Source organism: Oncorhynchus nerka, linkage group LG6, assembly GCF_034236695.1.
Source record: "Oncorhynchus nerka isolate Pitt River linkage group LG6, Oner_Uvic_2.0, whole genome shotgun sequence".
In the NCBI taxonomy this organism is placed as follows: domain Eukaryota; kingdom Metazoa; phylum Chordata; class Actinopteri; order Salmoniformes; family Salmonidae; genus Oncorhynchus; species Oncorhynchus nerka.
Genome location: NC_088401.1, coordinates 57,331,833 through 57,355,539, shown reverse-complemented (window position 1 = coordinate 57,355,539; position 23,707 = coordinate 57,331,833). Strand labels below are relative to the sequence as shown.

Sequence of the window (23,707 nt, the reverse complement as noted above, 5' to 3'; positions counted from 1 at the left end):
AGTTTTAGAAAGCAACACTCGATCTTTCAAGGATAAATCCCTCTGCATCCAATGGTTCAACTTCTTTTTTTTTCTTCTTTCAATAATAGGTATAACATTTAATGAGCATCTTTCTTGTTGATCCTTAGATATATGGTAATCCCAAGGTATGTTACTTTTTCCTTGACTGGAATATTGCTATAGAGGGTATCACACAGTCTTTAACAGCAAACAATTCACACTTATTAAGGTTTAGGCAAAGACCAGATGCTTTGGAAAATATATTTATCACATCGAGTGTGTAGTACTGTTGAGTATGCTGCAGCTCAGCGGAGCCACGTCAGCATCATGACAAGTGACGTGAGTTTCAACAAGGAACAGCAGCACTAGCTAGCTAGCTTTATAATTCTATAAATCCTACCAATCATTACAGCAAGGAAGAGACATCCATTACATCCAACAGTTTAAGAGAGAGGATCCATCAATGTGCTTTCTATCTTGAGTACGTAGCTAGCAGACTAACAGATTTAACATGCTAGTTTACTGTCTAGACACGATTCGACTGTCAGAATGCCCAGTAAATGGGCGAACATTTGGCAAAAACTAGGAAATAGAAAGGGGTATAATGTGATGTATTAGCACCGTGGGAGATGACAGAAAAGGTTGTAGGTATTGCAGATGAAAAATGCGAGCCCACCACGCCGATCTTATTTCTCATTCACAAACGGAGAAACAAGAGAAATGCTGCTCCATTTTCTAATGCAAGAACATTGTTTGATTCAGGAACTACATTTGTATGAGAATAACAGTTAAACAATCATCCTTACAGATCGCTGCACATTTTGCATGCCACTCCATCATTGCAACTAGATCACATGGGATGCATTGAAGACGTTGCAAAGAAAGGAATCAATTTCCCCAGAACAAAATGCACAGCGCTCATGAATGAAGTTATAGGGCCCGCAGTGCATGAGGAACTAATAAATAAAATTGTGAACGAGTCTTACTCGTTGATTATTGATGAAAGTACAGACCTCACAACCAAGAAGCAACTGCAGCTTCTATGGGGATCACCAACATGTACCTCCTTTGCCCCCTCACTGGCAGGAACCCTGTTTCTGAGTGTCCCATAAAGTCCAAAAATGGCTTGAACCTGGTAGTGGGGCTCCTGGTTGGCCTAACCCAGCACTATCTGTCTGTTCCTCTACTCTCTGTAGAGCAACATATGGGTAATGGCAGCAGCAGCACCAACTTGTGTGGGGATCACTTCATCCTAGATGGATGGCTACTACCAAACTAGCACTACTGTTGGTGTACTTATCTCTACACATTAATTTAAACGTATTATGAAATAAAATCCCAAAAGCAAACTGTTGGGGATTTTAGTTTTTCATACTCCAGTTTAAAGGAATACAATTATTTTAGAGCAATGTGACTTGTATTAACACTATTTCACAATGATTAACATTGTGTTAACACCATTTCACAAGAATGTTTTCTGGAAAAAAAACATACCTCTTAACCATTCACTATCAATCATTTCAATAGTTCAGATTAAATCATTTAATGTGATGAACCAATAAAAAGGGAAAAATGCAGAAAAGCAATTTGACCATAAGTATTTAGATTGCACATTTATCCAATAGTTGTCTCCATAATGACAAACTCCTCTAGCTGCTGAAAAAAAAAGTTGGGCAAGTTTTCAGGCCTTTTGGGTGGGTTTTGAGTAGTCATTGGATTACAAATTTTAGCTTGACCTGGCAACACTGCTAAATGGGTTGCCACAAATGCATCTGTAGAGAAAATCCATACGGTCTATGAAAATTCTTTATTTGTGTAGTGTGTACTGGACTGTAAACTGTACAGACGAGTACATTTTTTTTAAACCAAAACTTTATTCCCCCTCAATTTGCATTTTTCTCCCAAATTACAATTATTGTATTAATCTAAAACAATTAACTGTAGATCTAGGCCAGACCTACTGGAATTTAAATCATTAAATACATTCACCGTCACTGACAGACAGTTATACAGGGCTAATAAATCTAGATTAAGACATTAGAGCATTGTAGACTAATTATAGCCTAGTAATGGTCCAGACTCCAGGTTCTCATAATCTGCACATTATATATACATAGCCCAAGTGGCTGTTGAATAGAACAGACTTAGGGACACAATTGAGTCAAAGACAGAAGCCCCTGGGAGTCACATGCAGATCTGATCATGAACTTCACCCCAAATTCCACAGGGAGATTCTAAAAACCTTTGATCCACCTTCAAATAGAATCCTATGGCACAGGCAGAATTCATCCGAATTCCACGACTCAAGTTCAAAGGGTTCCATTCCCAGTGTATTCCATAGGGTCAGTGAAAAGGACTGGGTTTGAGGGTGAGGTATCCTTGTGCGGTTTGGGTCTAGGCCAACGTTCCTCGAATTTCTCAAAGAAGAGTGGATCGGTGAATGGCCCAGAGTAGATAATGTGCTGGATTAGGTAGATGATTGCCACGACCATTGCACTGATCAGAAAGAACGGTATGAGCGGCCGCAGGTGAGCCCACACGACCCCCACCTCATATACCAACGATCCCAACCCACCTTGGTTACCAGTGTGAGTGGTGCGGCGAGACGAGTCTGGGAACATGGTGGGTGAACCATCCTGCGTGTTGGAAGACGGGGAAGACAGGTTATCCATAGTGGAGTAGTAGAATGAAGAGTGATGCAAAACTCTTTCAATATTTAAGTTATTTTTAGCCTGTGATGTCTCCAGTTAGGCTAATCATCCATGGAAAAAATAAATGCAAAGAACATTCTGTAGTTCGAGTCACTAATCTCTTGCACCACACACTTCCTGTGCTCAGTAGCTGTTGCTCTCTCACACAGACACTAGTTACCCCCAGTGCTTGTCAATAGTCCATGGCTGGTAAGGTTTTGCTCTTTGCTCCAAGTTTGACTTGAAGACTTGAATCTTCATGGGTCTGAAGTCATGTTTAAATCCTTACTAACATGCCATCTGGAGCAGGTGGTGTTCCCTCTTTCTCAATCTGTTCTTTAGTTTTCCTTCTCCTGCCCTGCTGTGTGGATTCTGGAGAAACATGACACTGCGCATGATTGAGAGAGCAAATGAAGGAGAGTGGCATCTTTAAATAGCTCTAGTACCAAGTGACAGGAGAGTGTGCAACAGGGGAGCAAGGAGAGAGAATCTGCTGTATTAAGTGCCCTCAAATTTAGGGAGAGACACATAGGCTACATGCATACCGTACACACACTGACAACACTTATTCGCCCTCGTACGCTCAGACAGGGGCAGACCTAATGATTTGGAGGCCCTAAGGGGAAGAATAATTTTAGGACCCATGTCGGTATATTAAAAAACATATTTGATTAAACATAGATTTTGGCCTTACTGCTAGTCAAAAGGAAGTGTTTAGAAGTGTCCTATACCCGAGATATAAGCTCAGAATATTTTTTTTATGCCATGGAATTAGCTGTATACCTTTGACGGGGAAATGCCCTATTCACTTCCATTCATTTTTCGGCCCGGTACTGGGTTACCTTCAGACAAGCCCCGTGACACTTGTTGGGGTCGTAGAGCAAAACGGAGAACACCAGTATTCGCGAGTTTCAATTTCTAGGCCAAACCGTTCAAACGTTAGACGTTTTCGTGATGTCTCCTGGTCTGACAAACATGGCTGTAGCGCTGACGTCGGCAGATGGTGGATTGAGACGCAGCCCATGTTTAAAAAAACATCTCTATTTTAAACAGATTAAGGGGCTCGAGCTGAGAATGGTTCTATGCCCAGCTCATGAGGCCCCCTCCGCCTAACGGTACGTCTGCCAGTGCACTCACACACACTTGAGGCTTCATGATCCATCCTACAGCTGTAGTTAAACTGCATAAGCTGTAAGGAGAAGAGATGTCTGGAATACTGATAAGGGTTTACGAGGGGACATTGAGACACTTTAAAAGCGCTCATGTTCATTGGTCACATCCACTCTGGTATCGTCTCACAGCGTGAGACATGAGTCAAAAGCTGAGCACATATTGAACACTCAAATTTCATCGGTGGTCAAAATGTTCCCCAGGGTCACGTTAGCCTGTTAGGTCACATAGAGCAATGTCTAGGACTTACTGGCCAAGGAGTAGACTCAAAAACAAATGCAGAGGGGTAGAAACACCTTTCATGCATCTCAAATGTAGTGGATGCATATTAACTGTGAGTGGGGCACAAGACTGAGCAGACCACCCCTAGCTCAAGCCTTCATGGTTGTTTAAGGCGTGAATGTGTGTGTTTGAGTTAGGGTGTCTGGTTACCCAGACAAACTACAGAGTACTCCTTTAATTAGACGTGTTTATCCCAAGTACATCTCTAGCTGTTACACATGCACACAAATCTAATCTGGTCTGAGAAAAGATCTTTATTTTATAAAACAGTATTGCCAGTTACATATTCTTAGTGAAAAAGAAACTTTTCAGAGCCAAGGCAGGTATGTTCATCATCATTGTACATGAATAGGCAATAATAACAAGAAATTATGCATGTGGAATTGGTCTCTTGCCATTCAAAGAAAGTGGTAAAAACTGAATAAAAACTATAACAGGTTGCATATGCTTCACCCATCACTCAACAACCATTCCCAAATCAGAAAACAAAATATTAAAAACACAGGCACAAAATTAAGTCAAAGCACAAAGAACAGATCTTCTATACCAAAATGTGCTTTTAGTGTTTTCCCCTTAGCCTGGTCCCGCTGTGTCTACACCCGAGTCACCTCTGAGGAAACCAATACTCTCAATACGTAACAAATGTCATTTATAGAGAAGACCAACCTCATTCTCCTTTTCAACCATTGTCATTGGTCCATATCAGTGGCACATTGCTCTGTCCGGTGTAACAGTAAGTACTGACTGTGCGATTAGCGTTATAGGTGGTTCAGAGAACTGTCTTTTATTAAAACAGACACTAATAATGTCTAACATGCAGAATAAAGAATCGTGTGAGTTCTATGCAATACATTTCTAACAACCCATCCGATTGAATAAGCCCCAGGTCTGTAGTGGGGTTCTGTATAGTAGTGTGGGGAATGAGTTCCTAGTGTAGTATCTAGTGTATGGGCAATGTAGGACTAAGAGCTGTGATGCTTTTTAACAGTGTGTGAACTGTAGTATTCCAGCTACCTGCACAGCAGAAGCTAAATCCACACAGCCATAGTTAACATTTCAGGAGGGTAAGACGGCAGTCTAACGGTCATATCTTTACATTAGGGGAAACAGACACGGGAAAAAAATAAGGTCATCACTCAACAAAAGATGCAGTTGGTAAATCTGTAAAAGCCACAATTGAAAAGAACAGACAAATAAAATAAATATTTGCCACAGGAGTAGAAAAACACATGAAAGCACAAAATGAAATCCTTTAAAATAAACGGTCATATGGGTTTTGTTCGTTAACGAAGCTCTCACACACATCCATCTCACACAGATCTCCTGTATGGCACTCACACACAAACACAGACCTTAAAAACTCCCAACTAACCCAAAACCAGCCAGATGAAGATAACTAGAAGAGATTAAAATAACTCCTATAGAAACATTCTGAATCTATGAGGCCGAGCCCCATTGGTCCACCAGTCACTTCCCACTCACCAATCCCAATCTGGGCACTATTTAAATTAAAATCAACCTTGAAGGCAGACACCTCCCTTACCAATCAAACATGTCCTCTTTTTATATACATACCCTACAGATATTTAAAAATAAATTCATCTCAGGATGCAGGTGATGGCAGCAATCTGATTCACGACAACGACAAAATACATGGATGAGTATGAGGACGATAAATCTAACGAACGACAGGGAACGCTCACTGAGCCAAATGTTGGATGTAAGTAACCATAGAAACAACAGAAATAAACAATGATTGTCAAACAAAGATTGCCTTGAAAAAGGGAATATCAATAAAATTTTAGATATATTTCTGATGCTACTATGATCCGTGTGTATGTGTGTGTGGTGTCAGTTTGAGTGTTAGATTTCTGATTGCAACACAACTGCTTTCTTTGGATCCCAACCCTCATCTTCATAACCACAGACTTGTGATGGAAGGAGCAAAAGAGGGGGATGAGAGCAAGTCTGTGGGTCTCTCCTCAGTAGCAGTGGTAGGGCAGGGGCAGCTCACTCTGGGTGATGCACACTATCAGTTTTTCTGGAGGGAGAAGAGAATGATAGGCAATACATTTGATTAGTGCATGTGTTTATACTTCAAAGAGTAAAATGCAAACAGTACACTCAAGTGGACTCTGTGGTGCAAGTATGTGAGTATACACAATACGCCAAAATGCAAGTGCCTACGGTATATTGTTTAGGTATATGATACAGCGTAATACACAAGTCCACATAGCATACCAGTGTGAAAGCCTCTTGGGTATTCAATGTTTCTCCTGTATTCATCATTGCGCCAAATAGTATACACTGAGTGTACAAAACTTTAAGAACACCTTCCTAATATGGAATTCCACCTCCCCCTTTTGCCCTCAGAAAAGCCTCAATTCGTCAGGGCATGGACTCAACAAGGTGTCAAAAGCGTTCCACAGGGATAGTTGCCCATGTTGACTCCAATGCTTCCCACAGTTTTCAAGTTGGCTGGCTATCCTTTGGGTGGTGGACCATTCTTGATACACACAGGAAACAGTTGAGCGTGAAAAACCCAGCAGTGTTGCAGTTCTTGACACTCAAACCAGTGTGCCTGGAAACTACTGCCATACCCTGTTCAAAGGCACTTAAATATTTTGTCTTGCCCATTCACAATCCATGTCTCAAGGCTTAAAATCCTTCTTTAACCAGTTTCCTCCACTTAAATTACACTGGTCGAAGTGGATTTAACAGGTGACATCATAACTCACCTGGTCAGGCTCATGAAAGAGAAGGTGTTCCTAAAGTCTTGTACATCGAGATATACACACACACACAAAACAAAAATAAACACAACATGCAACAATTTCAAAGAATCTGAGTTAGTTCATCAGTCAATTTAAATAAATTCATTATGACCTAACCTATGGATTTCACATGACTAAGCAGGGGTGCAGCCAGCCAATCAGAATGAGTTTCTCCCCACAAGAGAGCTTTATTACAGACAGAAATACTCAGTTTCATCAGCTGCGGTTGTGAGACTGGTTGGACTTACTGCGAAACTAAAATTATATTTAGGCGGCTTATGGTAGAGAAATTAACATTACATTCTCTGGAAACAGTTCTGGTGGACATCCTTGCAGTCAGGATGCGAATTGTACGCTCCCTCAACTGGAGACATGTGGCATAGTGTGTGACACCACCGCACATTTTAGAGATGCCTTATTGTCCCCAGCACAAGGTACACCTGTGTAATGATCATGCGTTTTAATCAGCTTCTTGATATGCCACACCTGTCAGGTGGATGGATTATCTTGGCAAAGGAGAAATTCTCACTAATAGGGAAGTAAACATGTGTGCACCAAATTTGAGAGAAATCATCTTTTGTGTATATGGAACATTTTGGGGATCTTGTATTTCAGCTTATGAAACCAACACTAAATCTTACGTTATATTTTTGTTCAACGTGTGTGTAATATCTAGTGTCAAGAAAAGGTATCTGAACCCTTTGGAATTACCTGGATTTCTGCATAAATTGGTCATCCAATTGGATCTGTGATCATCTAAGTCACAACAATAGACAGTGTGCTTAAATTAATAACACAAATGATTGTATTTGTCTTGTCTATTGAATAGATAATTTAAACATTCACAGTGTAGGTTGGGAAAAGTATGTAAACCCCTAGGCTAATTAATGACTTCTCCAAAAGCTCATTTGGAGAGCTGCCCTATTAAAAAAAACTCACAATGTGAGTTTGCTATTCACAAGAAGCATTGGCTGATGTGAATCATGCCGCGATCAAAAGAGATCTCAGAAGACCTAAGATGAAGAATTGTTGACTTGCATAAAGCTGGAAAGGGTTACAAAAGTATCTCTAAAAGCCTTCATTGTTCATCAGTCCAGGGTAAGCCAAATTGTCTGTAAATGGAGAAAGTTCAGCACTGTTGCTACTCTCCATAGGAGTGGCCGTCCTGCAAAGATGACGGCAAGAGCACAGCGCAGAATGCTCAATGAGGTTAAGAAGAATCCTAGAGTGTCAGCTAAAGACTTCCAGAAATCTCTGGAACATGCTAACATCTCTGTTGACGAGTCTACAATACGTAAAACACTAAAAAAGAATGGTGTTCATGGGAGAACACCACGGAAGAAGCCACTGCTGTCCAAAAAAAACATTGCTACACGTATGAAGTTCGCAAAAGTACACCTTGATGTTCCACAGCGCTACTGGCAAAATATTCTTTGGACAGATGAAACTATAGAGAGTTGTTTGGAAGAAAAAAAAAAGCACAGCACACCAACATCAAAACCTCATCCCACCTGTAAAGTATGGTGGAGGGAGCATCATGGTTGGGAATGCTTTGCTGCCGCAGGGCATGGATAGCTTATCATTGACGGAAAAATGAATTCCCAAATTCACCAAGACACTTTGCAGGAAGAAGAAGAAAATACGCCTTCTGTAGTGGCCCAGTCAGTTCTGCCCTCAACCCGATTGAGATGCTGTGGCATTACCTCAAGAGAACAGTTCAGACATACCAAGAATATTGCTGAACTGAAATGGTTTTGTAAAGAGGAATGGTTCAAAATTCCTCCTGACCGTTGTGCAGGTCTGATCTGCAACTACAGAAAACGTTAGGTTGATGTTATTGCTGCCAAAGGAGGGTCAACCAGCTAAATCCAAGGTTCATACTTTTCCCACCCTGCACTGTGAATGTTTACACGGTGTGTTCAATAAAGACATGAAAACATAAAATTGTTAAAGCAGACGGTATATTGTTGTGACCTAGATGAAGATCAGATACCTGATATTCTGAATAAATTGGTCATAAATGTATTACCAAAGGGCTCAAACTTTGCCACTGTATGCATGTACAGTTGAAGTGGGAAGTTTACATACCCCTTAGCCAAATACATTTAAACTCAGTTTTTCACAATTCCTGACATTTACTCCTAGTAAAATTGCAATTAGGTCAGTTATGATCACAACTTTATTTTAAGAATGTGATATGTCAGAATAATAGTAGAGAATTATCTATTTCAGCTTTAATTTCTTTCATCACATTCCCAGTGGGTCAGAAGTTTACATACAATCAAATAGTATTTGGTAGTATTGCCTTTAAATAGTTTAACTTCGGTCAAATGTTTCAGGTAGCCTTCCACAAGCTTCCCACAATAAGTTGGGTGAATTTTGGCCCATTCCTTCTGACAGAGCTAGCGTAAGTGAGTCAAGTTTGTAGCCCTCCTTGCTCGCAAACGCTTTTTCAGTTCTTCCTACATTTTCTATAGGATTGAGGTCAAGGCTTTGTGATGGCCACTCCAATACCTTGACTTTGTTGTCCTTAAGCCATTTTGCCACAACTTCGGAAGTATGCTTGGGGGTCGTTGTCCATTTGGAAGACCCATTTGCGACCAAGCTTGAACTTCCTGACTGATGTCTTGATGTTGCTTCAATATATCCACATAATTTCCCTCCTCATGACACCATCTATTTTGTTAAGTACACCAGTCCCTCCTGTAGCAAAGCACCCCCACAACATGATGCTGCCACCCCCATGCTTCACAGTTGGGATGGTGTTCTTCAGCTTGCAAGCCTCCCCCTTTTTCCTCCAAACATAACGATGGTCATTATGGCCAAACAGTTCCATTTTTGTTTCATCAGACCAGAGGACATTTCTCCAAAAAGTACGATCTTAGTCCCCATATAGTAGTCTGGCTTTTTTGTGGCTTCTTCCTTGCTGAGCGGCCTTTCAGGTTGTGTTGATATAGGACTTGTTTTACTGTGGATGCAGATACTTTTGTACCCGTTACCTCAAGCATCTTCACACTGTCATTTGCTGTTGTTCTGGGATTAATTTGCGCGTTCATCTCTGGGAGACAGAACGCATCTCATTCCTGAGCGGTATGACGGCTGCGTGGTCCCATGGTGTTAATATTTGCGTACTATTGTTTGTATAGATGAACGTGGTGGTACCTTCAGGCATTTGGAAATTGCTCCCAAGGATGAACCAGACTTGGATGCCCACAATTTTGTTTCTGAGGTCTTGGCTGATTTCTTTTGATTTTCCCATGATGTCAAGCAAAGAGGCACTGAGTTTGAAGGTAGGCCTTGAAATACGTCCACAGGTACACCTCAACTTGACTCAAATTATGTCAATTATCTTATCAGAAGCTTCTAAAGAAATTACATAATTTTATGGAATTTCCCAAGCTGTTTCAAGGCACAGTCAACTTAGTGTATGTACACTGACCCACTGGAATTGTGATAGTGAATTATAAGTGAAATAATCTGTCAGTAAACAATTGTTGGAAAAATTACTTGTCATGCACGAAGTGCATGCCCTAACCTACTTGCCAAAACTATAGTTTGTTAATTAACAAGAAATTTGTGGAGTGGTTGAAAAACGAGTTGACTAATCTAAGTGTATGTAAACTTCCGACTTCAACTGTGTGTGTGTATGTGAGATATATAATGTATGTGGACACCTGCACGTCGAACATTTCATTCCAAAATCATGGGCATTAATATGGAGTTGGTCCCCCTTGATGCTATAACATCCTGCATCCTTCTGGGTCGGCTTTCCACTAAATGTTGGAACATTGCTGCAGGGACTTGCTTCCATTCAGCCAAAAGATAATTCGGGAAATGGGCACTGATGGGCAATTAGGCCTGGCTCGCAGTCGGCGTTCCAATTCATCCAAAAGGTGCTCGATGGAGTAGAGGTCAGGGATATTTTTTGGGCATTACTGACAGGGCACATGCCCATTGCTTTTGTTATGTTTGAGCATAAGAACACAAATGGCCATAGCAAAATGTGAAGAATTGGAAATAGGAAAATTAACTTTCACACAGCAATACTCTCTCAGCGCCATGGGAAAATGTATACAATTAGAGAATATTTTATTTATTTTTTAAACTAGGGGAAACACTGATGGTATTGTATACAACTAGAGTATTCATACCGCCGAACTTCAGTTTTCACTGCACACTATACTGTCTACAAAACCAAGGTACTGAAATAATACAATATTGACAAAGTGTTACAGCAAAGGTAGGTAATAGGTATCAGAGACAAAGGATGGCGATAGAGTCCATGCAGGACAAGAGGTGAAACGTACCATGCTGATACATGCAGAGGGGGAGAGGGAGGCTAACCATCGTAGGAGTCCAACAGAGGCAGTGAACCCTTTCTGCCTCCATACACCCCACGCTGAGACAGAACGAGAAAGACAGAGAAAGAGCGGGAGATTGTGAAAGTGAGAAAGATACCGTGAGTAGAGACGGTGGTCGTCAACCAAAAGAAAATAGAGACGTTTTAAAAAAGGTGTGAAGGAGAGAGAACGGATTAAAAGACAAGTGTGTTTAAGTTCAAGAAACAATGTGTACAGGGCAGGGGTGTGTCTTACCTGTAAAGTGTCTGTGGCGTTGAGGGAGTTGTCCAAAGTGTGCCTCCTCTCCCTCTGGTCCAGTGTAGAGTAGGCTTCTAAGATGTAAGGAGGAAGAGCATAAATCACTGATAAAAATAAAAAAGTATGAGCTGGACTTAACTTTGTCAGGGTTTTTATGGATCCTCACCAGGCCCCAGGTCATTCAGTGGAATCATGTCCCTCTTCTCCCCTGTAGAAAAAAACAAAAGCCATTACATTCTGTTTGCTTCCCTAAAATTCCTACATTTTATGTCTAGCTTTAACTTGCTGTTAAGGTGCAAGTCTGGTGCAAATACAAACTCTATTCCAAGAGTCACCTCTGTCTAGCAGTGGCATGGTAGTGTCCTCGTAGGTCCCATTGGTGCGTGTAGAGGGGCCGTTGGCGATGGGGTTGAGGTTCACCATGAAGTCGGTCTTCTTCCAGCCGTCCTTCTCCAGGGGGCGCCGCAGATCCTTGTGCCCCCAGACCAGCTGTAATACCTGGCCTGCCCCACGCACCTCCCGCTCAGACCGCTTACTGCAGGACCAAGAGACATACACTCCGTTAGACATGTAATGTATGAACACTGACCCATCAGTCACAAACGGCAACAATATAACATGTTAATGAGCAGCTCAGTTCCACAAGCAAACACACTCTCACCCATCCTTGTTGATGAGTACCAGTCTCTCGATGCCTTGGGAGGCCCTAAGGGTCTTGGCGGCCTCCAGGCTGTTGCCCAGCACCTCAGTGAGCGTGCTCAGTACAGACACCACCGTCTCCTCAGACAGAGGTCGTGCCGACTGGCTCTGGCCACCCGGCAGGTCTGCCACCAGGTGGGGCACAGCGTGCTTACCTAGGGGAGGGCAATACATCCACTCTTTAGTGTATCTGGGAAAAAATTATAAATTCTATCTGCTGATGAAAAACGCATTTCCTCATGAAATTGTCATAACATACGATATCTGATACACCAACTTACCGAGCAGCTCGCGGTTGCGATTGTCGATGGCCAGGTTCCTCAGGGCTCCCGACATGGCTCTGACCACGCGGTCGTTCCCATGAGCCAGCAGCTCTGCCATCATGGGCAGGCCCTTCTCCAGACGCACCGTGGCCCGGATATAGCGACCATACTGAGGGACAGAGAGGGAGGGAAAGAGGGAGTAATCTGCGACCAACGCCATTGGGGTCATGCTATGGATCAGAAAATTATAGGCAAGACAAGGAGATTCAGGGAAAGGTGAGAGGTCAAAGGCTGTCCACTCACAGTCCAGCGTCCGGCACACAGGTTCTGTACAGCCCCGGCTGCGGCCTCCAGCACTGAGGGGTTCTGGCTCTCTCTCAGCAGCGACGTGTACACACGCACCACCTCTGGCTGGAACAGCAGCTCATAGCCTGGTAGGAAGAGGGATTTCAGTAACTGATTCTGTGTCCACTGTTTTCGTATGGTGTTTTGACTTACCTTTGGCAGGCATTGTCCTCTTTGGAATATCAACCTGGTCCACACTACCGTCATCCGCATCCTTCTTACCTGGAGAGAGAGAGGATGATGAGGAGAGGACAAAACGATCTAGAGCTCATTCTGATTGAGGTAGATGTAAAAATACATTTTATGCGCATTTGAATCTGTTCCACCTCAGCCCTTTCTAATAGATGCAGAGTCTCCTCAGAACGACATCATGGTATCATGCACTAGTTGAACAGCATGCACTCCATTTGTCACGTCCCATTTACAGTAACGGCAATGTTAAGACCAGCCAGCGTTAGGAAAAGCCCTTATTTAGCCACAGTACAATAGAGCACCAAGAAGGCTGCGTTTACGGCAGCACAATTCTGATATTTTTGACCAATCACATCAGATATTTTTCAGCGCTGATCTGATTGGTCAAAAGACCAATTAGTGAAAAACAAGATCAGAATCGGGCAACCTGCATAAACGCAGCTGAAGAGAATCTTACCTTTGGAAAACCACTCATCTAAACAGGACAGGAACACAAGAAGAGAATGGGTGGAGGACAGAGGGAGGGAAGGAGAGAGTGAAAAACTGAAATAGTAACCCAGCCACCAACAAGCACAAACCTATCAGCACCACAAGAGCAAAACCCAGCCCATGGCACCATTCATCACATACAAAGTAGGATTATGTTTCCACTAACCACAGATCTAAGGTCAGTCTAAATCTCACACCCCTTTTAATGAGTGAGGAATGGGGAGAGGGTGATCTGATCCTAGATCTGGAGGTAAGGGAAATGTTCTACCTCTAGCCACAGAGAACTATGGCCTTTAACCCATAAGAGTTTAAGCCCTGCTCGTAGAACATCTCATTCCAAAATCATGGGCATTAATATGGAGTTGGTCCCCCCTTTACTTTTTTGGAAAGGCTTTCCACTAGATGTTGGCACATTACTGCGGGGTCTTGCTTCCATTCAGCCACAAGATCATTAGTGAGGTCGGGCACCGATGTTGGGCGATTAGGCCTGGCTCCCAGTCGGCATTCCAATTCATCTCAAAGGTGTTTGATGGAGTTGAGGTCAGGGTTCTGTGCAGGCCAGTCAAGTTGTTCCACACAGATGGACAAACCATTTCAGTACGGACCTTGCTTTGTGCACGGGGCATTGTCATGCTGAAACAGGAAAGGGCCTTCCACAAACTGTAGCCACAAAGTTGGAAGCACAGAATCGTCTAGAATATTGTATGCTGTAATGTTACGATTTCCCTTCACTGGAACGAAGGGGCCTAGCCCGAACCATGAAAAATAGTGTATTTAAACCCTTATTTTTGTCATTAAACAGTCTCCATATATACTGACATCAGTGGTACTGGGGGGCCTTCAGACGAGTCTCGAGGCCTGTGGGCATCCTAGAGATAAACGACCAACATTTTCATGAGTCTCACCTTTAAACTGTTGGACGCTTACAGACAGAATTTGACAGATCTTCTGTACCGACTGACTTCAGACGAGTCCCAAGACGCTTGTGGGGGTTTGGACGCTACAGACGATTTTGTGAAAAGATCGATTTTCAGGATGTCTCATGGTCTGACAAGCTCTAGCTCTGATTGAGATGCATCCAATGGGGAAAAAAACAGATCTCTCTAACTTAAATAGATGTGTTTATTATGCTAATAAGATCTCCGGGGGGGGGGGGGGGGCATCGACCTTTTGGGGTTACAGGCCGGTTACTGACCTTTGCCCTTCCGTGAGCCGAAGCAGCCGGCCTTGTTGGAGCCGGTGGCGGGGCCCTGGTTTAGAGGTGCGGCCTCCTGGTAGCGCTCGCAGCCGGAACCTCTCTGTGAACCTGATAGGACAGATTCCTCAGCAGACAAACGCTGTTCTCCACCAACTGCACAGAGACAGGGAGATTTCAAAGGGTTATTACTCCAGTAAGTAAAATTCATCAGCAATCGATTAGAAGCTATGGGTTGGGTTAAACACCTTGTTGTCCACATCTTTGCGGTTGATCTGTGATTGGACAATGTACATCAGTGAGTCCACCAATCCTGCGCACTCTCTCAGCTTCCGCCTGGCCTCACTACGTTCTGAGCTCACGTTTCTGAACAAAACAAAAAATATATAGTTACAAAGTTCAGTGTTCAACATCCCCAATACATACTCCCTTTGTCCATTAATCTCCTGCTGTCCGCTTCCTCCACGTACCTCAGACAGCCAGCTGTGTTGGTGAGGGCCGTCTCCCACTCCAGGTGGCGTGGTTTGAGGCTCTCCTCCCCTCCGTCACTCCCTCTCTCCCAGCCAGAGTGTGGCACCATCACCTCATCTGAGAGGGCATGTAAAGCGTGGTCCACGATCTCCATCTTCACCGAGTCGTGAGACGATAGGTTCCACAATGTGCCTGAGGAAGAAGAGGGAGATGCGTCCATCATCTTCATGACTCAGTTCTCTGGTTGGGACCAATAATAAGGAATTATAGTAGAGGTTATAAGGCTGAAGTAGAGTTGGAATACTACACGGTATTGTTTTACTGTCCCATAACTAGTACTGTAACAGAGTAGTCAGTCCCTCCAGAATTCCATGATTACAATTTTGGGGCCAAATCAAATTCCTGCATATTAAGAGGGCTATTTCCACATAAAAAGTCAAATCTCAATATTAACACATAAAAAGGGAGCCATCACCGCAGTAGACAAAGAGTACTCGTAATTTCAACTCTTCACCGCAAAATCGCCGCATATGGTTCAAATCAAGCCACAAGTCAAACTTTGCCGTCTATGCATTTTCGCAACAAATTGGTAAAAATCATTGCATATTGCCATGCAAAATGACAGAATTGCCGCAGCAAAATCAAGCATTTTTGCAAGCATACAGCACAAAATAATCCCTTTGAAATCTTGGAGAGACTGAACAGTAGTATTTACCTGTAATGGTGTCAGTGAGGTCTTGGTCTCTGGCCTTCCTCAGTAGCCGGACTAAGGCGGGGATGCCGTCACAGTTCTTGATGGCGATCTTGTTGTCGTGGTCTGGTCCGTACGAGATGTTCTTGAGCGCCCCGCAAGCAGAGTGGTGTACATCCCTCTTGGGGTTGTCCAGCAACGAGACCAGAGAGGGGATCCCCTTTAAACGACGCACCTCCGATTTCACCTACATAACCAACATGGTCACACACCAAACCCATCCTAAAACACTGCAGTACATTAACACTTGTAATATTTCAATACAAATCAGTGTGTTTGCCGGTATACAAGGTTTGTGTGTGTGTGTGTGTGTGTGTGTGTGTGTGTGTGTTACCTTGTCGTTCTTGAAGGTGAGGTGCTGGAGGAAGGCAGCCGCGTTGGTTTTGACCGGGTCCAGCCTGTAGTTCAACATGGCGATGACCTCAGGGAGCTCCGGCTGTCTCCAGGTTGTGGGCGGACCCTTCCTCAGGGTGCTGTCCAATGACGCCATACTTCCTCTCTCCATGTTGACGCCCCAGGTGTAGGTGTCGACTCCTCCCATGTCCCCTTCCAAAGTGTCCTCACAACTCCTAAGGGACAATTGGACAAATCAGATGCGAATTAATTGGTGTGTGTGTGTGTGTTGTACATACATATCTGAGTGGTGTGTGTCTACCTGAGCCTGCGTCTGTCCAGTCCTCCTGGGCCTGGGCCTAGTCGTGGCATGGTGCCGTATCTTGGATGCATGGTGGGAGGAGCCATACTGTACTCCACATCATCATATCCCAGACTCCTCTGGTCATCCTCCATGCCATAGTGGCCCTGGTGGGCGTAGCGCATGCCCCCCAGCTCCAGGGCACTTCCCATGCCCCTCACCCCTCGCCCCACCTGGGGCTGGGCTGCGTAGGGGTCCAGCTGCTGTCTACTGGGGGCACGGTACCCAGAGTCAAGTGTCCTGTACCCATCCGCAGGTCTGGAGAGACAGAATATCAATTATACCAAAAATAGGAAATCTTCAAAAGAATACTAGAATTTTTCTTTCTTTACAGTGCTCTTCAGCATTTTCACAAACTTTAACGACAGTGGCAGTGGTCTGACCTGTAGCGGTCGTCCATGCGTGTGCCTCTGCTCAGGCTAGCGTAGGCCTCAGAAGGCGGAGCGCTCCTGTAGTCGTCGTAACCCCCCGCGGGACCGTAGTGGTAGTTCCTGGGGACCGTGGCTGTGGGGTAGTCCCCCCCTCCAGCCTGCCTGTAGGAACGGTCCAGAGTGGCACTGTAACTGCCCATACCCGAGACGGAAACTCCCCCGTCAATGGACATCGAATCAGAGGGCAGGACAGTACGTGAGGTGATCACCTTCATCTGCAGAAGAGGAAGTACATCACCATGAGACAGGAAGTTGTAGATAATTGTTTGTCATCCATGGAGGAAATTATTTTCAGTTACAGTACAAAGTGTGTTTATACCGCATTCCCTACCCGCCGTCCATTGGTTCCATCGTCTGAGAAGGCGGAGTGTACTTCCTGGGAATCACCTTCTGGTGTGTAGCTCTCGTCTAGAGAGCCATGTGCTGGGTCCACCATCATGTACTGTAAACACAGAGCGTCACACACACAGAGCGTCACACACACAGAGCGTCACACACACAGAGCGTCACACACACAGAGCGTCACACACACAGAGCGTCACACACACAGAGCGTCACACACACAGAGCGTCACACACACACACACAGAGCGTCACACACACACACACAGAGCGTCACACACACACACACAGAGCGTCACACACACACACAGAGCGTCACACACACACACAGACACACACACAGAGCGTCACACACACACACAGAGCGTCACACACACACACACAGAGCGTCACACACACACACAGAGCGTCACACACACACAGAGCGTCACACACACACACAGAGCGTCACACACACACACAGAGCGTCACACACACACACAGAGCGTCACACACACACACAGAGCGTCACACACACACACAGAGCGTCACACACACACACAGAGCGTCACACACACACAGAGCGTCACACACACACAGAGCGTCACACACACAGAGCGTCACACACACACAGAGCGTCACACACACACAGAGCGTCACACACACACAGAGCGTCACACACACAGAGCGTCACACACACAGAGCGTCACACACAAACCTGTGTCCCGTTAATGTATCCCTCACTCAGTTTCAGTCGTTCTATGTCCGCATCCCCCAGACGCCCGTTCTGAGGAGGAGAGAGAAACCGTCAACCAAGAGAACACTCATATCCACAGGCGTCTTTAGAGACATTATAGAGGATCCAACTGGGTTGTAGTCTAGGCTACAACATCTCCCTACAACCACTCGAACACTGCTGGAGTCATGACAACCAAAGAGACCATGTTCTCTCAATACCTCAGTCATCTACCACATTCAAATACTTTGAAAATGTATCCTTCCTTTCCTTCTCCCTTTGAGGTAATCAATGACCATACCATTGCTTCTTCCACCACTTATTTCACGTTAGATCACTTCAATGAAGGATGGATGGAGGACAAAAAGAGGTGGGTCCATGGCTGTAGTGCAGGCAGACTAACTCATTCTTTTATAACTAACCCAAGATAAAACCCCAATGTCGTTTCCAATGGGAGCAAATTAATCAGTGGGTAAGGAGATGGGCAGAGCCAAGCACAAGCTAATGAGATCATATTGGCTCGTTCTAGCATGCATTTGCATATTTCTGTTGGACAACACCTACTCTGTGAAGTGCGCTTGTGCAATAACTCAATTCTCCCGTGCACTCAAACTTAGTCAACTGTTTGTAACAGATCAAGTTCAAAAAGAAAATGAGCAAAATGCCAGCCAAAATCCATCTTGCTCCATCCAACTGCCGGCCACTGGGCTTCCCCTCACCACCTTATTTGGTAGTGAGTGGAAACACCAAGCGGATGCTTCACATTTATACATCCGATGAAATATCTGCCTCATTGTTCCATCTGTGCTATAGCTGTGTGGCTGTGTGTAGTGCCTACTCTGTCCTCAAGGGGTCAGGCCTATTCATCCACGGTTACAGGAGGAAATGCATATTTCCCTTCACATTCTGAAGCGGTTGTTAACTAGTTAACAGAAAATGTGTTAAGCACCAAGTTTTTGTCCAAACGTGGCATTATACTTAAATTAGATAAACAAAGACACCTGAACCGGGAGAGGCAAAACCCACCCAGTGACAGTCATGAAACATTGCTTAACACACGGACTAAGCATGGTAGAGAATGACAGGACAACCTTCAACCAATTAGCCCTGCTAGGATGATTCATAAAAATAAAAATAGGCAACCACCACCTTCCCAATCAGTCTGTTTACACAGTAAAATAAAATGCATAAATACATTTAAAAAAGGCTTCTCCACGTCCCAGCACCGCTCTAAATTCATGATAAAGCATAGTGACTTCACTGCTGTGGACAAACACATGATTACATAACATAGGACATAATCATATTCGGAGTTCTTGAAGCAGTTCGTCTTTTAGTTGATACGGTGTATCGTTTAGAATGATGATCTTAGTGGTAGTATGAGGCTGCATGCATGAGAACTGACTGCAGCATTTCAGGTGCAGTTCTGACCACAACATGCTGGGGCAAAGATGAGAATAGCTGTAATTACATGACAGAGGCCTGCAAAAGGTATGCAAGGGTGGTATGAAGGTTTTGTGTGAATGTGTGGGGGTGCAGTAAGTGTGGTGGTGAGTGACAGCGTTATGCAGAGGTACGTGATGGAAAATGCATGGCCTGTTAAAGCTGTAGAGATATGTAAACACACACAGTGTGTTAAAGGATAAGGGCTGAAATGCAACGCACAGGTACCACACAATTCACGGCGCCAGTGGAGGAACGGAGGGATGGATTATGGGGTTGGATGCGATGGATGGAGGGTGATAACAGCAATCACTGGATGATGGAGGGATGGATAGAAGGAAAGATGAGGGATGCCTGGTCTTTTCGCCTGCATCTAGAAACGGCCCTAGGAAATCTCCCCTGGGGAGACGTGGATGGGGGCTGGGCTGTTACCTGTGTGTGGGGGAGGGGGCGGGACAGGGGGCTGAGCAGGCTCACTCTCCTCCTCTCCTCCTCCAGCGCTCTGGTCAGCTGTTCAAACTGCACCTCCTGCTCCCTCACCGACTCCAGGAGAGCCGCAGCGCTCTCACACTGTTCCATACACTCTACAGAGAGAGCACACACACTGCTCCATACACACTACGAGGCTTGGGCAGTATAACGGGGTATTTTTCAACACCGTCAAAACTATTAAAAAGTTAAAAAGTTTCTCAATACATGTTTATATTTGTAACTAGTTAAGTAAATGCCTGCAGTCAACTTGTGCAATTCGTTAGGAGATAAAGCAGATTTATTTCTTCATGTCATCCGTCACATTGTACATTAAGATAACTGTAGTTCCCCAGAACAGTCACGCATGTGTTTGTAAATAGCACAACGGGGAAAAGGGGAAGCTGTTGAGTAAAGCTGTGTATTGACAAGGGTCACATTTTATATTGAAAGTCAGTGTTATACTTCAATAAAGTGATCAGGGACGGGCAACTATAGTTTTCCTTTCGGCAGAAAATAGCTTCATTTTCAGAGGACAACGGAAGTGGAACTATTTGGCTGGCAGCCACACAGGTAAATGAGCTTACAATGAAAAAGCAAAGGTCTTTTTAGCAAAAACTATGCATGGCCATATTTCTAATGTTTATCATAGGAAATATAGCTGGCTATATTCTAATGTCATACTTAAAATGAATCTGGTATTTTACTGGTGAAAAGTAGGCTGGCTGTACACGGACAAAAGAAGCTACACAGTCAGAGAAATTCCGCTGATAGAATGCCAGATGGTGAATTCTCAGAGTAGAGAAGTGCAGCTGAAGCACAAAATGAGTGATGCCGAACAGAAATTAAAACAAGGATTTTAGATCAGTGTTCACAAAAACACAGCAAGATATTTCTTATGCATTCTTTTTCCTGTGTGAAAAAACAGAGTTTGGCGTTAACTCAACCCCTAAGTTTAACTTGCTCTTATCTAATTAAGTGGAATAATTAATAAGGTGTAGGTGTTTGTATACATAAGGTGTATGTATATGTAATATGTATCACTTTAGTTTATTTTAAATTTGCACTCATTACCATATTTAGCTAGTAGCCTCCATGGAAATTCACTACTACTTATGGTCATTTTGTTAGCATTCTGTAATCGATGTTTTTGGCACCCCCTTGAGTACTAAGCCAGTAATACTGTAACTTCCGGGATGAGAAAAGGACGGCATGAAGATATCTGGATACTGCCCAAACATTTTCCTACACTCTACAGAGAGCCATGTTACACACACACTAAAGAGAACCCCACACACACACACCCTCCATAGTAGTATGAAAAGCACTAAAGCAAAGAGCAGGAAAACTCACATCTCATGAAATCCCTAAGGTTTGACCAGCTGTCAAAGGTAAGCATGTTGTCATGATAACAGAACTTCAAAACCAGGTTTATCACTATACGCGATTCCAAAACAACGTATGAGCCGGTCACAGAATAGCATTTGAGCCAGAGAGAAACACAGCTACTGCTCTGTTCAATCACTGGGCATCTTTTGAGTTCAATATCATCACAATTGAAAAATGTTAAGTCAATAGTTTAAAGACTGTCATTTATGAATCAATCATACAATCATAATCAATTTGACTTCGGTAAAAACAAACGGTAATAATTTGAATGGTAAATCTATTGATAAACTGGGTAAATCAAGATGTAGCCTAGATCTATTCACAATATAGTTGATTGCATATTATTCAACAGTAGTGTGTGCATGCACTGGGTTGAACTTATTTTAGCTGATTTCATGGGGCTAGAGAGGAATTTTTATTGGCAACTGATCAACAACATTTGTATAGAAGAAACAATTTTATAATAAAGTAATGTAATTTGTGAGTGAGAATATGACTCTGGCTATGAATCTAGTGGAACCCAGATGGGAGGGAGACTAAGTGAATTAGTAACATTGTTGGTGACAATCAGTTTTAAAAAGCTGCATATGTTGCATTATTGTTTGCATATTATCACAAACAAAGTACTAGGTCAGTGAATTGATGTTTGCGACAGCTGTAAGGTAGCAGGGAAAGTTAGTCTAGTACAATTATAGCTGGAAGATACTGGTATCATCTTGCATTGTAAAGTATTCTCGCCTGTATGGACGTGGTATTGCGAACAGTAATGAACACTTTCAACATTTCGTGTTGCATTATTCAAGTGTGTTAACTTCAGTGCAGCATGCGTGGGGTGCTAACAAAGCAGGCCAGACAGCTCGAGCAATGAATGAGAAAGTGGAGCAGGTACTTTCCTCTTCGTGCTATAAAAGGGGCTGCACTGAAACACTCACATGAAATACATTTGACAGAAGTACTGAACGTAACAAATTCTAGTAACGAACAGGAGGCTTTTTTTGTATCGAAAAAGTAGAGGATTCTCAGTATTTCTGTGCAACACTAAATAGAAAGAGCAAAAAAGCAGAGATATACACACCTTCGCCAAGGGGTGTGGCTTTGGAGAAGAGGTGAGAGGTCAGGCCAAGGTCAAAGGTGGAGCCCTATTTGCAGGGGCTCATGGGTAGAGTAGGTTAAGTTTGCCAAACCACAAGGCCCAGAAAGAGGAAGGTGGACAAGGCAAAAGATACTGCAGAGGTGGTCAGAGAGAAACAAAGGAAAGAGTGAAAATGCAGATTTAAAAGTTTAAGGAGGAAGATGATCGCTAAACACTTGAGTATGTAGAATTGAACATGCACGTTGTCAAAGTTAGCATGCATACCTATATAACGTAATGACGCCACGTAAAATTGTGCTATATGTGCAACACAGCATTCCTAACCTAGCCCACAATGTCTGCTGTGTGGCTCGAGCAGTCAACAAGTCTAGCAGTCATTTGAAAGAGTAACAGCGAGACAACTCAAAGGTGAAACCCATCAACCCCAAGATAATGGAATTCATTGCACTTGACAATGAACTGTTCTCTGTCATGGGTGATGTTGGCTTTCGCGACCGGTCAAGCATCGGTACACACTAACGTTACCAAGTGCGCCATTGTTCAGATGTTGCCCTACCGTAGTTACACAGAAATAGCGTCACTGCTATTAGCTTCACAACATACTATGGAACACCGTTTGGCTCTTTGTGTGTCAAAAAAGATTGACAATAACACTAAGTGTTCTTTGACCTATGACACGTTAAATAAGCTTTTAATTTGAAACGTCAAATAACAGTTCTATTATAAAATGTGTGTTCTGAATTTGCACATGGAAGCCTAGTGCCACACTATCAGTAGCACTGTCGAAGCTGTACAAAAAAAGTCAGCAAACAAGCAAAAACCAGCCACGAACTGTGCGTTTATAATACCGCGTTGGTAATAAAGCATTATTTGTTCGACCGCAACTTCTGGGGTAGATAGCTAGCTTAGTACCAAGCTAGCGCCAATACAACCAGCCTGAAAAGAAGAAACTGCAGTCATTTTCACTATTCTTAGCAATGATTTAGGAATCCTTGTTAGTAACCATTAGCTAGGTAGCCACTTGTTGCCTATTGAAATTGAACTTCAGTTCATGAAAATAAATAGCAAGCCAGCTACTTAACCCTGTTGCCCAAAGCTAACATTATAAACAGGCAGCTAGTGTCACCTGGCTAGTGAGGCTCGACTTGACCGGGTTGAGTAGCTAGCCACAATAAGGATTAGGCACAATAGTGCACTTTGCGGTTAGCCTTAAA

General features: G+C 43.5%; 1 pseudogene; it reads right to left on the bottom strand.

Moving 5' to 3' along the window:
- Positions 1-4,378: 4,378 nt before the first annotated feature.
- Positions 4,379-23,707, bottom strand: part of LOC115130722 (catenin delta-1-like) — a 41,563-nt pseudogene continuing 22,234 nt past the window's right edge.